General features: G+C 39.2%; 1 pseudogene; it reads right to left on the bottom strand.

The window, feature by feature from the left end:
* Positions 1 to 14,401: 14,401 nt before the first annotated feature.
* LOC116641448 lies at positions 14,402 to 14,552 on the bottom strand (annotated as a pseudogene).
* Positions 14,553 to 18,449: the final 3,897 nt, after the last annotated feature.

Genomic DNA, 18,449 nt, shown 5'->3' with positions numbered 1-18,449 from the left:
AGGAGCATGATGTCAGCTTTTTATGTTTTCTTTCCCTTCCAACACACTGTGTTCCAGTCACTTCCTAAGGACTAGAGCCGCATCCCTGTTCATTCCTTTGTCACTGCTATCTTCTCCTGAAATGGCCATCTCTCTCCCTCATCTTGCTCCCAGCTTCTCTTGCTGCCTCCTTTCATCACAATAAAAAATCCTGTTCCTGAAGCATGGGTCAGATACCCCTACTTTCTGAACACTGTCCCCAGTAGTTTGCCTTCCACAATTCCCCCACCTCTGCCCTATAGCCCCAAAAGGAAATCATTTCACTTTTAGCAGATGATTTGGCAGTTTTTATATCAATGTATTTTTAATATTCCAACAGCACATATCAACTTACCTCTTTGTATAGGGACTTGCAAATAGGAGCTTGTCAATAAATGTGGATTTTGAATTGAAATCAAGATTTTATTTTTCCTAGATCCGCACCACCTTGTATTCTTCACAATTCCTAGGACAGTTCTCTTCTTATAGTATTACTAAAAATTGAGGGGTTATACCAAAGTATAAATATAAGCCACTTTGGAAACTGACCTAAACCACTTCCCAAGCTGTCACTAAACATGTATATTCAGTCAGTGTGATGTTTTTAAGTATACTATTAATCTGCTCTTATTTAGTAGTTTGCAAATGGCAGGAATAGCATGGGTCACCCACGCATTTCATTTAGCACCAATGTGCTTCCAAAATAAAAGGGCACTTGCCATTACTGACCTCTGAGTTTATGGCTTAAAGTTATTATTTGAATACATAATTTATAGGGAGAAGCCAACTGTGGAGAGTATATGATATATCTATTTCAAGTTAAAAATCTTTGCAGATTAAAAATAGCTTTTGTAACTTGTAACTTCTTGGTGTCTCTTTATTCTCATTGCTTGCCTAATTTTGGAAGGAGGGGATATTTAAAATAAAGTATTCAAAAGCCCAGGTCTGCAAATCCATTCTAACAAGAGACATTTTGGAGAAAGTTTACTATAAATTTAACTTTGAAAATGTCTTAGAGAGAAGAAAATTATGTCCCATAAATGGTATGAATAGTTCTTTGGGTTTTTTAGCTTATGATCCCAGAAGGATTTTGGAACAAGAGGGCACATTTTTCCCCCCAGTTTTAGAGAAAAAAGCATACTAGTTCTACTAAGTCTTTATTTTCCATCAGTACTTTAAAGTTTACAAACTGTTCTCATTTATCCTCCCAGGAGCCTGAGTGGTTGGCACAGAAGGAAAAATAGCTATCATTTATGAGAGGTGCTATTCTCAGAGATCTGCCTCACAGATCCTCAAGCGGTCCTATGAAATAAATACTATGATTACCATCTTGCAGATGGGAAGAGTGAGGATGGGGAAGGTAAGCAACTTTCCTAAGGCCACACAGCTAGTTTGGGGGTGGAGCTGAGGTACAAACCCAGGCAGTCCGGCCCCAAACGATGTGTTCTTAACCAGTACACTACACTGTCTCCTGAGACCACAGCAGTGTTCATTCTTCATGACTTGCTTGAAGAAAGATATGTTGACCACAAACACAACAGAGTAGCCTCTTGACAGGCAAAGAGCAATGCAGAGGATCCAATCTCTAGCAGTTCAGACACTTCTGAGACCTCTTAGCCTACCTGAATGGGGCTTCCACTGTGGACACAGCACACCAAATCATGGGTCTTAAGGAGTTGTTTTCTGAGTGCAGGCAGCCCTAGAAATTCCATCTGTAGATCTATAAACAGGAAAGCCTGGAAAACCAAACAGCTTACCCAAGACCACTGAGCTCCTAGATGAGAGGCCTGGGACTGGAAACTAGTCTTTAGATCCCCAAGCCTGTTGTATGCCCCACTACTCCTTCTCTATAGCTGTCCTGTCTCTTCCGGCTTCCAGCTGTTGCCTGACTCTGAACAAGTCCTCACTGCTCCTGGCTAGGCTTGATCCCCGCCCAACTCCCAGTTTTCTCATCAGAAAAACGGGGAAAGCCAAACCCTCTTTGCTGAGTGGGTCTGAGAATTAATGATGCAGAAAAGATGTTGTAAGATAACACTATGAAAACATATACAAAGCAGCATATTTCTTCCAGAATCATGGTGGCATGCTATGTTCCATAAAAGTAGATTTTCTGTATTACTGAACTATTCATTATATATATATATATATATATATCCCAGCATTTCCTATAATCTTCTGCTTACAATCTACCTCTACATTCCTAAGAAGAATAGTAAAATACACACACCCTACCTTTGAGAGTTTTCCAGGCAAGGAATAGAGACAGTTGCCCACAAAAATAATCTGAGACAGGTTACTAGGAGAATAACTGAAAAAGTACAGTGTGAAGAGAAAAAGAAGGATGAATTTACACCTACAAATTTGGGGATGGTTTCAAGAAAGAGGTAGCATTTCCATGGGCACGAGAGGTAGAACTTCAGCAGGCAGAGGCGGATGAGGGCAAAGGACATCCATTCCAGGTGGAAGAGGGTCTGTGGACAAAGGGCAGTGAGCACTGTCAGGCATATTAAATTAATTTAAATTAAAATTTAATTTAAATATTAATTTAATTAAAAGACACTCAGGTTTACCACAGTGTCCAGTGAAAATGAAGTCAGAAGACCAACTTTGGAAAGCCTTGCACTACAGATTTATACATAAGGGCTATTGTTCACAGGCAGGTCTTGAGGGCAGAGCAGACTTGTTCTTTTGAGCAGAGCAAGCAAATCAGAGCAGGAAAAGCTCTGTGCAAGAGGCAGTAGTTCAGGCAGACTTGGACAGGGAGACCAGGTGCATAAGATTACATGCAAGTAAATGTGGCCAAGACTAAGGCCAAGACAGTGGGCTTGGGAAAGAGTGATAGGGTGAATGGGTCTGACATTCAGGACACTCTGGATGGATGAATAACAAAAGGGTGAGTCTCTTACTTGTAAGAAGGGCTCAAAAAATGGTGTGTGTGTGTGTGTGTAAGAGACAAAAAGAGGGTGATAGCTTGCAATTCATTTTGTCATTAACAACCATTTCACAGGAAAGATCTGGATGCTTCAGAGCATCATCAATTATTCACCTGGTTTCTGGCAACCTTTCAAAACATCTTATAGGTTTGTATATTATTTACTCCTTTGCCCTAATGCATTTCTCCTCTGCTATCCCTACCATAAGCCCTGAAATGAAACAAAACTAATTTTATAGCATGTAGAAAAATAAAGTCCAGAGAAACGTTCTTCATTTCCTGGAGGGCAATGACTCTCAACTGCCTGAAGAAATGGAAAATGATTTTTACCATCTTAGGGAGAAGAAAAACAGCAATTTCCAATTAAGCTGTTTGCTCTCTGTGTTCAAAAGGAGGAATGAACTGGTTTGGACCTCTTTCTATAAAACAGAATTAAAATGATGGTACAAGGTAGAGGACATGAAAAGAATGATGCAAATTTATGAGTAACACAGGACATAAATAAGGTGGCCAGCATAGTGCTTGGCACCGTGTGTTGGGGTTTTGCTGTTTTTGTCACCCCGAGATTCTAAACGTGAATTTGCTGATTCTGTGATTCTGAGGAAATCAGACAGATAATCACATTGAATTATAGGGACAGCAAAATACTCCCTCAGGATTCTGGCAAAAGATCTTATGACCACTTTTTTCTAACTTCAGGGACCTAGTTGCATGAATGAAGCATCTATTCTTTTTTCTTTTTTGAAAAAAATTAGGCTTACAAAAAAGTTGAAAAAAATAGTACAAAATGTTCCTGTATACCTTTTAGCAGACTTTTCCAGAAGCTAACATCTTACATAACCTTGGAGCAATTACTAAAACTATGAAATTAACATGGCTGCAATTCTATCAACTGACCTACAGACCATATATGACAGATGTCGTTTCTCAGGCACAGGATCCAATCCTGGATTACATGTTACTTTTGGCTATCACGTCTCCTTAGTGTCCCCCAATCCAGGGCAAGTCCTCAGTATTTTTTTGTTTTTTTCCACTTATGACTTTGAAGAATACAGGTCAGTTGTTCAGTAACATGTCCATCATCTGCTGTTCCTTCATACTTAAAATTCAGATGATGCATTTTTGTCAAAACCATCATAGAAGTGATGTTGTGTCCATTTCATTGTATCATATTAGGAAGTAAATGGTGTCTACACATTTCATTGCTAGCCATTTGAATTTGATTGTTGGTTCGTCATTTCTGCTGGTTTACCAATGTAAAGCTAGTATTTTCTCCCATGTATTTGCTGAGTATCTTGTGGGAAGATACTTTGAGACTATACAAACATCCTGGTTCTCATCATACCTTCTCCCAGAGGTTTTAGTTCCTATTGATTAATCTTGCCTGCAACAATTATTGTTGTGGTGTTCGCCAAGTCATGATGTGCATCTATGCTTCTTTATTTATTAATTGGAATTCTACTAAAGAAAGAGCTTTCCTTTCCCTCCATTCAGTAACTTATTAAATTACTTGTTTAAATCAGCATGGAACAACAAACATTTTCTTTATTTTGTGGGTTACAATCCATTAGCATCATTTTAAAATTTTATTGTTTGTCATGAAATTAGCCATTGGAAGCTCCTTCCAGTTGGCTCTGATATCCTTTTTCCATGCCCTTATCATTTCTGAAGGATTCTCTTATTTTCTGGAACCATAAATTGTCCCAGGCTCATCTTGTATACTCCCTGTCCTAGTCCTGGAATCATTCATTTTCCCAAGGAGGCTGTGTTAATCTTATTAAGGAACGGCATTTAGAAACCGTTTTGGGGCTCCAGATGTGCTCACTGTGAGTTTGGTATCATTGCTTCCAGGACTTCTCAGCAGACAGAGCTGGAAAATATAAGTATGCATACATACGCAAACATTTAACTATTTCTACATCTATTTACCTATATATATACACACATACATATGTATGTGTGTGTGTATTACTGAGTCTGTGGAAACAACTTCACCAACTAGAGTGCAGTATTGTGCACAGTTCCTTTTGTCATTTGCTTTACAATTTATAGTCAAAATACTGCTTTTGCAAAATTACTTAGGTTACTCCTTATCTTCTTCAACTCCTTTGGTGTGATGTTATTTGTTTATTTGTTTATTTATTTATTTATTATTTTTTAAGTAGGCTCCATGCCCAATGTGGGGCATGTTCTACTGACTGAGCCAGCCAGGCGCCCCTGATTTTATTTATTTATTTAGAAAGATTTTTATTTATTTGAGAGAGAGAGAACACTGGAGTGGGGAGGGGTAGAAGGGGAGGAAGAAAGAATCTGGAGCAGACTCCGCACTGAGCAGGGAGCCTGATGTGGGTGGGGCTGGATCCCATGACCAGGAGTCAGATGCTTAACTGACTGAGCCACCCAGGAGCCCCTGATATTATTTATTTTTAATGCAGTTAATTTGTTACTGTTTTAGTCTGCTTGAGATTTACCTCCCTCCCAAATCCTGGCTGTTATGTATGCATGTATTTGGTTTGTGATTCACTATCATTGCTCTAAAAGTCGGAACTTTACAAACAGGTAGACTCAAAAATGGTCACTTGGCCTTCATTCCTTACAGTCCATTCCCATTCTTACATTCTTCCCACCCGCCCTCTAGGCAGTTAATCTCATTAGTGTCTGGTTTACTCTCCTGTATTTCTTTTTTGAACAAATGTGCAGATATACGTGTGTTAATTTAAGCCACCTTCTCTGTTACATGAAGGACTGTGCACTAGAGATGTTAAGAGAAGAAACAGAAGAACAAAAACCCTATTTTTAACGTTTCCACGTACTGAACAACCTGGAAATATAGAACTGGAGAACAGAAGTAGACAGTTATTGAAGCTACATAAACATCGGGTTGTGATAATAAAAGGCAATAGTTAAAAAATACAATTACTTTACACTACATCAAAAACTAATGATGTAATGTATGGTGATTAACATAATAACATAATAAAAAAATAAAAAAAAATTACAATTACTCCAGTATCAGCCTACACCCCTTCTGACAGCATATCCAGCAAAGTTTTTATATGTTCTTCAATGATCAAGAACCCAGAAAAGTTAGAATACAGAGCCAACTTCTACAAAATTTTAACTATTAACTTGCATACGAATGATACTTTGTAAATTATAAAGCATTTTTTGGATGCATTATTTTACTGGGCAACCCCATTATCCTGTGAGGCAGCTGCAAGAGATTTTCTCACCTCCATTTTACATATGGAGATACTAAGGTTCAGTTAATTACAGATGTGTATACCATCCTCACCAGATGGTGAGGCTCCTGGAAAGCAGTGTGTTGTGCCTTATTCACCCCTCTGATGCCCAGCATAGCTCCCTGGTGCATATGGAGTGACAAGGAAACACTGACTGGACAAGATTAAATGGTAAATCCAAGACAAATACCCAGTCAGTGGTCAGGAATCCTAAATGTATTTAGTGAGCCCACAAGCACTGGGCATTCAACAAGCATTCGACATTTACTATATGCTTGGTACGAGGCATACAAAGATAAATAAGGAAAGAGCCATGTTCTCAAGGAATTCACCATCATTAAAGACAGATGAATAAACAAGTAATTAGAATGTGATGAGCATGCTATGGCACAGAAATTGTTATGGTATTCATAAAGTACTTTTGAATAAATATGGTCCTTCAGGATCTTGGAGTAACGAAGAGTGTCAGACAGACACCTTTAGGGATAAGCCCTTTACTTGGGGCCTGTAATTTCTCCCTATCCCTCTTCTCCCACTGCATTTCCCCCATTCTTTCCTGTATAACTCATTCTTTGTTTTCTCCTTGAAGATGCACCTAATTCTGTCAGGTTTGAGCATCCCCATTTGGAGTTTGCTATTATCCTGTATTTTCTACACACACGTATTTTTTATACTGCATAAATGCTGGAACTAAAAGGTTGCACTAATCTCTTCCCTCTTGGAACACTGTCTGGTGGAGAACACACATGTTACTAAAGTCTCAGTTTTCCTGCTAAGGCAAAATGGAGTAGTCATTAGGTGATCCAAGGTCAATTGCCCTGTTTGGAATCTGACCTCTGCTCTTCCCAGCCATGTGATTGTGGACAACTTGCTTTAACCTTTCTAAGTGTTATTTTCTTCTTCTGGAATTTAAGAATAAAGACAATACTCCAAGATTGTGGTTAACATTAAGTTGATTGTTATAATAATTGTGAAGTGCTCATAACTGTCTCACACTTAACCGGTTAGTTAAGAAAGTTTCTATTATTATCTCTCCTTTACCAAACTACTAGATTATAGCTCACTGTGATGTCTCCTCTGTCCCAGGAACCCTGATACGAACCAGGAGGCGGGACAAGCACTCCAAGAACTGCCACTTTTGACCATGAACCTTTTCACCTGATGGTCCCCAATTTCACTTCTAGATTTTGGTTCAGTGTCTGTCTACTACCTCTCCCCAGAAAGTCTGATTCCAATATTCTGCTTAAGTCATCTCTATTCCATTATCTTGGTCATGAGGTCAATGAAAATGTAGACTCAATGAGCTTGAAGCATCCTTTGGATTTTGTTAGCAAATGTCTATGCCAAAAGGAATACAAATGCCAATCCATACATCTCGGATCCCTAGAATATCAGGGTGGGAAGGAATGTAGGGAGAAGTCCTCATTTTACAGATGGAAAAAGCTGAGGTCATAAAGCAGTTCAGTAATATTACCAAGATTAGAACTCAATCTGCTCTCTCCAAAGATTGAATTCTTTCCGACCCATAAATAGGCACATGAAAAGAACAAATCGGGTCACTAAATTTACCCTTTTCAGACAAATTAGTCCAAATTCTCTCCTAGTATATAGATATGGAAATCCTTGGGAAATCTAAGCCAAATTTGATTACTCTTTGGGGACCTATCTCTGAGGATTGGGAAATTAAATAAAGAAAATTTTGGAAATTTCAGTGCTATGGACTGAACTGTGTCTCCCTCCAACCTGACCAAATTTATGTGTTGAAGCCCTATCCTCCAATGTGATTATATCTGGAGATATGGTCTTTTAGGATGTAATTAAGGTTAAATAAGGTCATAAAGGTGGAGCTCTAATCTAATAGGACCGTGGCCTTTTAAGAAGAGAAAGAGAACCTTCTCTCTGTGTTTTTCTCTCCCTATCATGTGAGGACACAATGAGAAGGTGGCTATCAGCAAGCCAAGAAGAGAATTCTTACCATGAGAACCCAACCATGCTGGTACCTGATCTTGGGCTTCCAGCATCCAGAAATGTGACAAAATTAATTTGTGTAATTTAAGTCACCTAATCTATGATATTTTGTTATGGCAGCCCAAGCTGACTAACGTACCCTGAATGACATCCCATCTGCAATGTCTTTTTAAGTCTTTAACAAACATAACTTAGAGTTGACTTCTGGGGAATAGGGCATGAATTTGCAATGACATTTTTTGCCAAATAAGTGCTCTCCAATTCTGCTAGAATTAATACCAATGTATCTACAATGCTAATGCTAGGTGAGAGGTGGAAGAGGGAAGGAGAGACTCAAAATAATATTGTGCTCACACTGAAAGGGTCAGTGCTTGAGATGACAATCACCAGATTTGGGGAGACATGAGGCAATAATGGAGAGCCCTTCTTATAGTTCAGCAGCAAACGGGCACGTCTCCCCTCCTATACTCCCACCGGTACAGAACTGCTCCCAGAGGGACACTGGGATTCCTCACTCTAGTCTAATTTTAAGTGAATCAAATGAGGTGGCACTCTGCCACATCCCTCTGGAAACTATTCGAAAATCGAGCAGATCTCATCTTTTGAAAATGTTCCCTGAGTAATGGAAACATGAGGAAGGGGAATATACTACAGACCCCGGATGCATTTTTCAACCACAGTGGAATGCAATATGCCAGACACACTTTTATAGTGGTCAGGATGGACGTGGGAAAGATTTGGGGGAACAGAACAATAAGCTTGCCTGTCGTCTTAAATCACTTTTACCACTAGATGCTCTGGAGGATTAAATGACACAGTGCTAGGTACGTTGGGAGGGGCTCAATCCCATTTCAATCCAAGACACGTGGATATTGTTACATGACAGCTACCATCTAGGTAACAGACTAGGGTTTTCTGCTTTTCATAGAGATATTACAGGGTGAGAAGAGATGAGTTCAGTTAGCAGTCATTCTACCCACCAACTCGCATAGAACTGTAGCCAAGATGTCGGGCAGGGCCTCTCTGAATCGTGAAATTTTGATTATATTTATTTCAGCCCCTGGATATATATTCCCATCCAAAGCCAATTCCAAGATTTCGATGAGTTCCTAGCAAGATTTTGTTCTCAATATCATCTCTTGTCTTCTGACTTCAGTGTCTATTTGTGCTTCTTTGTTCTACATCTTGTTAACACAATTGTTTTTATTTAGCCCCCAAACCCCATTACATAAGTCCCTCCCAAATTTGGTACTTAACAATCTGGGGGAAAGGCAAAGATGTATTTGAAAGGTAGCAAAGTCTCTCACACTCTCTCACTCAAATAAATAAATAAGTCTTAAAAGAAAATTGGGTGCCTGGGTGGCGTAATCAGTTAAACAGCCGACTCTTGGTTCTGGCTCAGGTTGTGATCTCAGGGTTGTGAGATTGAGCCCTGCCTGTGTTGAGCTCTGAGCTCAGTGCAGAGTCTGCTTAAGACTCTCTCTCCCTCTCCCTGTGACCCTTCCTACCTCAAATAAATAAATAAATAAATAAATAAATAAATAAATCAATCAATCTTAAAAAAAAAAAAAGGTGACAAAGCAAATGATTTCCAAAGGTAATGCTAGTTAGCAGTTTGCTAAAAATACTTTTAGTTGTTTCACCCCTAGATGTTTTACCTAACCCTTTACTGCGTAGTCTCAACCAATTTTGACCTTTTTTTCCTCCTGTCTCTAACTCCATCCCCATAAGCCCACCCCCAGCTCCTATTTTCAGAGTGAAATAAAATTTATCCTGATTTAATACAGTATGCTGAGGGATCATTTGTTGCTGCAACTCTGAAGCTGGAGTAAGATTCCTGAGTTGGGAAGAAGGCAGGGCAGGTTCCTTATATCCACAGCATCATGGAAGCTCTGGGTTGGAAGGCATCAGAACTGTCATCTTATCTACCTCACCTCCTCCATACACAGAGGGTAGGAATGTACCAAGTACCTGTCATTTGAGTATCTCCAGAAAGAGGAATGGCCAGCCATTTCATGAGGACCCATCATTTACTAAAACCAGCATTTCAATGTGACTAATTTGAGTCTAGAAACCACCCCATTAGGCAATTTTTATTATCTATACCTTATAGGTAAGAAAATTGATCCTAAGAGAGAGGAGGAGATATTTTGCCCAAAGTTCGGGCAAATCAGTTGTAGAACTGCTATTCAACCCAGACATGTTTGTCTCCAGTCTGTCTATAGTGCAGTAAGTAGGGGCACACAGATTTTGGTATCAAGTTGGAATTGAGTTTGGATCCTGAGTCTTCACTTTTTAATTGTATAGCCCTGGCCTCACAGCTTGTTTCCTCACTGAAATAAAAATAATAATAAAATAAAATAAAGAAATAAAAATAGTACCAAACTCTGAAACTCAGGATAATTGAGTTTGCCTTTGTGAAGTGCTTTCCATGGTACCTGACATAGTAAGTGCTCAGTAAATTATATGTGTTGTTAATAATATTATACCAATTTATTCCTCTGGGCCAAGGTTTGCCCATTAATGAATGGCCATATCTGGACTAGAAGTTCCCATTCTTTCCAGCTCTGATAGTCTATGGTTGTACGCTCAACACTCAATAACTGCCGTGTAGACATTTTTTTTTTTTTTTTTTTGCATTTACACCCTTCATTTACTTGGGGAACTCATGATAGGAGGAGCTCTTTCCTTCTCTCTCTCCCCCCCTTTTTGTAATGCTCCCCCATGGCAATATAGACAAAATACATTATTACACTACCGCAAAGACAGCCCAAGCTTTATGAAAACAAACAGAGGCTTTAGAGTGTTCAACTAAGCAATATTTCTGCCACTCCTGTCTTGCATGGGATAGGTGTTCCTAATCAGGGTGAGTGACAGCCACATCTGTTCAGTGGGCGAGAAAAGAAAGCTCCATCCAGTGCCCTTCATTTATTCACCACCAAGAAGAGAATCCCAGTCAAAAGAAAAACAATTCTGCCTCTAGTTGTAGCTAATTATCCAGCAGCAGAAAGGCACATGATGGAGGTGCCTGCCTAGTGTCTGAAAGCAGAGCAGATGTTTTCAATTGTTTCCTCCTTTGTAATTTTACCCTGGAAATAAGAATTTAAAACCTGGAAAATAATAAAAATACATGAACCTCACAAAGGGACATACATAGCAGCAGAAGACAAACAGCATGGATAAGAGAGTGAATGTACTTCGAGTCATCACATGGGAGTATTCAGGAATTACTTTTCCAATCAGATCACAACAAGGGACACAACTGCACCTCTAAATATCTTTTTAATTGAGGGGAAAATATGGCAGATTCTGCTAAATGTATTTTTTTTTAATAACAGAAAATAGCAGGATTTCTTTATGATGCCAGGATTGAGCACTAGGCCAACACCTATTCGAGAAGCTCTGGTACTCTAACACATTTGGTGTGCAAGAAGAAAATATTGATAAATCCAAGATAATAGAGGAGTTTATTAATAGTGCCATATATTAAGCTTTAGTACAGTTCTAAAAGATTTCTGAATCAGTGTCACCAAAGGTAAGAGATAGAAAGAACCTGAAAATCTGAGTGATCAAGTAAACCCAACATATCCATATTACAGATTGGGAGACTGAGAGATGGAGACGCTAACTTGCCTAAGATCAGAGAATGAGTTAAAGACAAAATGGAAACCATGCCATGAAATTTAGGGAAACCTGAAATATATGGGTAGATAATCATACTTATTTGTCTCCCAGATAACTGAACGTGTTACTTTGAAGAGCGATTAAAACAATTCCAGTTAGCAAGTTTCAAGCTTGTATAGTGAATGATCAGTACACCAAAGAAAGAGAATGCTAATTCAAGACTATAATGTCATCTTTTACTTTCTTCAACCTTGCTCTGGCATAACATTGAGAAAACAATAAGCCTAAAATGAGTCTTATGTCGGATAGGAATCAGCACCTTTGGGAAAAAAAATGCCAACAGGGAAAAGTAAAACACTAACTAAATGAAACGTTTACATTTACTTCTTGAAAGAAGGTAATCTATAGCCTCATAAGAGGAAGTGCCTCACATAATAATAAACTGCAATTTGAAAATTCAGAATATCTACTTGACATCATAGAATCCTATTCTTTAGGAGGGCCTTGGATGCTGCCTGGAGCTGTCCCATCTGATACAGCATCCCATCCCATTGTAGACTTCATGAGCGCAACAGCGCAGCTTTATTGTGAAGGCCTCCATTGAAACAAAACAACTAGAATCCAACACACGTAACTGACAGAACAGTCTTCCTTATTTTTAGCCAGAGTTAGGCTCTCTGGAGTAGTACTTTTTGGTCATTGTTGGGCCTTCAGTGACCTCAATAAGCAAGTCTAGCTCAACAACTGCCCTTTAGATGCTGGAGACCAGAGGTCATGTGCTTCCTAAGGCTTTGTGTTTCCAAACCATGACCTAGTCATTTCCATTTGGAAATTCTACAGTCTTTGGTGCTATCATGGTTAATTTTATGTGTCAACTTGGCTAGGCTATGATACCCATTTGTTTGGTCAACACCAGTCTGGATATGAATACCTAACGAAGGTATTTTTTAGATTTAGTTAACATTTAAATTACTAGACTTTCGGGGCGCCTGGGTGGCTCAGTCGTTAAGCGTCTGCCTTCGGTTCAGGTCATGATCCCGGCGTCCTGGGATCGAGCCCCACATCGGGCTCTCTGCTCCGCGGGAAGCCTGCTTCTCCTTCTCCCACTCCCCCTGCTTGTGTTCCCTCTCTCGCTGTGTCTCTCTCTGTCAAATAAATAAATAAAATCTTTAAAAAAAAATAAATAAATAAATAAATAAAAAATAAATAAATTACTAGACTTTCAATAAAGTAAATTATTCTCTATAACATGGGTGGGCTTCACCCAATCAATCGAAGGCCTTAAGAATAAAGACTGAGATTTTCCGAAAAAGGAATTATTCTCAAGAATGCAACATAGAAATCCTGCCTCAGTTTCCAGCTTGCTGTTCTGCAAAATTTGAACTCAAGACTGCAACATCAATATCAATTCTTACTTGAACTTCTAGTCTGCCAGCTTGCTCTATGGGTTTCAGACCTAAGGGCCCCCACATTCACATAAGCCAGTTCCTCAGAATAAACCAATCTCTTCCCTTCCCCCACTTCTCTCTCTCTCTCTGCAATAAAAGACATTTTTATAGTCTTTTTTTTTTTTCCTAATCTTTGCCCATATTGTGGATAAGACAATGTCAGAAATGAAAGAAGAAGGGAGGGTGTTTCATTTCCCTCTAGTGTTGGAGATGTGGCAAAAACCAAAAGTCTCCCAATTGTATAGGCATTTAACATTTACAAATACAAATGTTTCTCAGGGAATCCTAACTTCAATCCCATAAGCTAGACATTAACTTCATTTTACAGATGAGAAATGAAGGCCTGGGGATATAAAAATGATGTCCCCGAGACCTTTAGGCTTATAGGTAGAACTCCAAGTCTGATATTCTCCCTACCACCCCTTTCTATGGCTTCTTCATAATAAGAGGACACGGGAGCTATGTACGAGATTCTTCTGTGGCTGTGCTGCCCACTCATGGGAATCTGACCCCCCATTTTGACCAGAGAAGGCAGAAGGAAAGACCTCTGCAAAGGTCAGACCATGCATTGCCTGAGGCTATTGTTCTCCATTCCAGCCTCAAGAGCTCTAAGAGATCAATGAAAGCATACATTGGGAAATAACAGAGGCATGAGAAAATTTTACAGATTGGCTAGTTTTCACTTCCTGTTGGCTTTTCCAGCACATTCTTGGCACCAGATGAGAGTAATGTGGTAATGTGGTAAAAAGTCTCTCTGAGATGCTACCCATTTAGAGACAGGGGGCAGTGAGATACCCTAGCCCTTGATGCCCTAAGGGCTTGTCTGGACATCCTGACGTTTTCATAGTAACCAATGTGGTCAACTTTTTGCCATATCAAGTAGGTTTGCATTTTAGAGAACCTCAAGGCATCAACATTATGGCACTAGCTATACTTTTGCTGCTGACTCTGTTTTGGAAATGCCGAAAAAGGAGGTTTACTTCATGCTTACTTGATGTCTAAAGAAAATATGCAAGCTCAATCTTGTCTTGTCCTAACTGGCATAATCACCCGTTGCGATATGCATTTCACAGGATTAGAACCAGTAACAAGAAGTCACATTGTGCCCTATCTTAAAGAAAATAAGTATCTAGGCCCTGAACTTGGAAAACAGATTCAGTAAGGGAGTTAACTCTCACATTTTAAAAGAATTCCCCTGGCATGATGTAACAGCAGCAGCTATGACTTACTGAGCACCTACTGTGGGCCAGGTATTTTAACTAGCAATAATCGCGCCTCGGATAAACCTCATTGGCTAAGATACTGCCACTGCGCAAAGCTGGGCCAGGTATTCTATAGACATTATTTACATTTCTCAATTTTCCTAACAACCATGGAAGGCATGTAGGAGAAAATTGTTACTTGGTAAAAGGAAGTAACTTACTGAAGGTCACATAGCTAGAAAATATCTACCTCTGGCAGGCTTGTCTAGGAGACATTTCTGCTACTACACTGAAGCATTTGTCTTCAGATCACATATAAAACATGTTAACTCTTTAGATGGGCAAAATCTTCCCCCCAACACACACACACACACACACACACACACACACACACAAACACACACACAGAAATTCTTCCTATCAAAATGGAATTTAAATGACATCCTGACAAAAACAGCTATTCCATCAAAGTATACTTATCTTTCAGGACATAGAAAGTGGCTACAGTTATATTAGGTGTTCAATTAATACTCGTGAAATAAAAAATGCATCATTTATTTCAATTGATCCAAAACATTTCACCTAAGACCTTCTCTTCCTACCAACCCATTAGATATATTTCTAAGAAGAAAGTCACTAATTATTTCTATAAGTATGCACAGAGCACATACTGTGATGGGGGATGTAGTTCGAAGAACTGGGATACAGTTTTAAAGACGAGAGCTTGCTGGCTACTAGGGAGGCAACAGTCATCCAGGAGAGATGGACTTGTAAACTGACAGTATCTATCAGACACTGTGATTAGTCCTAGGTATGTGCACATGCAACCCACGACAGCAACCCACGACAGCACAGTGGAGGACTATATAGAGAGCCATAGAAAGAGATGAAAATCTGCAGTGTCCCAGTGCTTGGCCAAACGTAGTGTCCCCTTGTTCTCTTATGCTTATTCTCGAAGAGGCCTTTACGTGTGACTCCAGGTTTTTCTCCTAGCCCCATAGGGTCATGAGGTTTGGCAACTGTGTAGATCATTTTCAAACTAAATTGTGTTTTTCACCATAGCATAGGCTAGGGAATTGAAAAGCTCCACAGCAACACAACACTTAGAAATCCTAGATATAATTAATATGAGAGTTCCTTTTAAATGCATAGTTGAATTCACAAGAAAGTAAGAAAAATGCCTAAGAACCAAAAAACCAAAGAAGGAATTGAGATCCAGATGATGATCAAACGAGTTTATGCTGTGGCCTCCCAAGGAGGGTGGGTGAGGCTTTTGTTGGGGTCTTGGTAACGTAGGGTTGGGATTAAATTACCCCAGGGGATCTGGAGAGAAGGATTTGGGCCTGATCCTGGATGGAAATGGAAATTTAGACTTCTGCGTCAAGTCAGAACTCTCAAAATTCTATGCCTCTGTTAAAGGTGGACTCTTACATCTGCCCTCTTGAGAAACAGTATCATTTATGCCAGTCTGTCCCTATAGAGTCTGAGAAGTGACAACCCAGTCCAACGTAATGCTATTATTTCCTTTTTATGTAAATGCCTTTACATGTTCTGTGTCTTTTTCCATTAAAGAAAGCTTATCTCTCTTGTCCTTGGCTCTTGGTTGAAAAAAAGTCTAATAAGAGGTTTCATAATGAGGGGCGCCTGGGTGGCTCAGTCGGTTAAGCGTCTGCCTTTGGCTCAGGTCATGATCCCGGGATCCTGGGATTGAGCCCCGCATCGGGCTCCCTGCTCCGCGGGAAGCCTGCTTCTCCCTCTCCCTCTCCCCCTGCTTGTGTTCCCTCTCTCGCTGTGTCTCTCTCTGTCAAATAAATAAATAAAATCTTTTAAAAAAAAAGATTTCATAATGATATGAAATGCTTTTTGATAAACTTGTCCAAATATTCATTAGAAAGGTTTGTTCCATTTTACATTCTCTCCAACTGTGTATGGGGGATGAAGTCCATTGCCATCCCTCCTTACCAATCTCTGGGCACTATACAAAAAATATTTTAATCATTGCCAGTCTCATAAAAATAAAACAGCATATATTTTTAAATTGAAGGTGCATAGAATTGTTTTCCTGTAACGTAAAACATCCTTCCACATGTGTTCCAACTATGTTTATGTCACTTGTGAATTATTATTACATGTCTATGTGTCAACTTCCATTTTTCAGTTTAGTCCTTCTTGTTTGTTTTTGTTGTTGATAGTAAATTACACTTAATATTTATCATCTATTACCAATTACCAATATTTAACACCTATACATCATGCTTATACAGCATATTTCTGTGTCAGGCACTATTTTTAATGATTGACATGCTAATATTCATTTAATCCTTATGATAAATCCTAAAGGGTAGAGACTGTTATCATCCCCATTGATACACAGGCCAAAACAGATTCAGAGAGGTTGACTAACTGATAAAGATCTTGGGGACTTAACCCTTTTGTTTGGTATGTCTGCTGACTCCTGCACATTAAATTATTGTATTGTGTGCTTTGTAATTAAAATTGTGAACTCATTTTCAAGCTCACAATTTTTCTGGGACAATCCAGTGGGACCTGAGATGAAGGCATACTCCCTCAGAGATTTTCATTTGCCTATATTATACATTCTGGATACTTCACTGGTGATTTTAAATAGTATTGAGATCTATTTTATATGCCATAAAGTTTACCTGTTTAAAGTATACAAATCAGGGGCGCCTGGGTGGCTCAGTCAAGCGTCTGCCTTCGGCTCAGGTCATGATCCCAGGGTCCTGGGATCGAGCCCCGCATCGGGCTCCCTGCTCGGCAGGAAGCCTGCTTCTCCCTCTCCCACTCCCCCTGCTTGTGTTCCCTCTCTGGCTGTGTCTCTCTCTGTCAAACAAATAAAATCTTTAAAAAAAAATAAAAAATAAAAATAAAGTACACAAATCAATGATTTTTAGTATATTTACAGAGTTGTGCAACCATCATTATAATCTAATTTTAAAACATGTTTATCATACACAAAAAATCTTGTATCCATTAGTAATCACTCCCCCATTCCCCCCCCAATCCACCAATCTACTTTTTGTCTCTGCAGATTTGCCTACTTGAAGCATTTCATATAAATATATCATACAGTATGTGTTTTTTGTAACTGTCTTCTTTTGCTTAGGAAAATACTTTTACTTTCTCAGCCTAAGGATTAATGGACAATGCTAGTTATACAAATGAAATCTATAAACCCACATGATGTTCAGGTCCATATCTATGGAGTCTAGGTCATTACCAATTCCAGTTTCTTATACCCAATAAGGGGGCCATTGCTTAGCCAAGTCTCCAAGATGACAGGGAGGCACTTAGGACATAAAGCCCCATAAAAAATGGAAAAGGGGACTTATACCTATGTGTGTAATCTTCATTCTAAGCAGTGATATCATTCCTAGCATTCTGTTCCTGTGGGGAGCTGGGGACTGGGAAGTTACACCCTGGTCTAGGGCATACTGTGTTATCTCCTTCTTTAAGTAAATACCTCCATGTGTTTCAGTATCATTTTCATTAAAGTAACTTTGCAGTATCTGGATCCATTGGTGTCTTTCCAATGATTATAGAGTATGATACATGTGGCAAGCATACGGTAAGAATACAGATTATTTCAATGATATAATTAGCAGATTAATGTGATAGTCATGAACACAACCCTTATCCAGCAATTAGTGAATACCCATTTCTTCATAATCCAGTTCTTTGTTAGATATTCATTGAGATCCATCTATGGCTAGACAGTCTTGTAAGAGTATGAGCTATGTTACTGAATAAAATAAAGATCTCTGGTCCAAGAATCTTAAGTTCTAATGAAAGAAACGTGCTTTTTTTTTTTTACACGTGGAACAATTATACAAATGGAAATAATAGAATCTAGCTGACCAATTTAAAGATAGGGAAATAAAATAGAAAAGTAAAATGTCACACCCAGAATCTCAGAGTCCTCCACCCAGATCTTCTTATGTCTACCTTATCTCTGGCCACTGCCCAGCATAAGCAGAGAGCCAGAAGTACTGAG

Source organism: Phoca vitulina, unplaced genomic scaffold (assembly GCF_004348235.1).
Source record: "Phoca vitulina isolate PV1807 unplaced genomic scaffold, GSC_HSeal_1.0 scaffold21, whole genome shotgun sequence".
Classification (NCBI taxonomy): Eukaryota; Metazoa; Chordata; class Mammalia; order Carnivora; family Phocidae; genus Phoca; species Phoca vitulina.
This window is presented reverse-complemented; position numbering and strand designations above follow the sequence as displayed.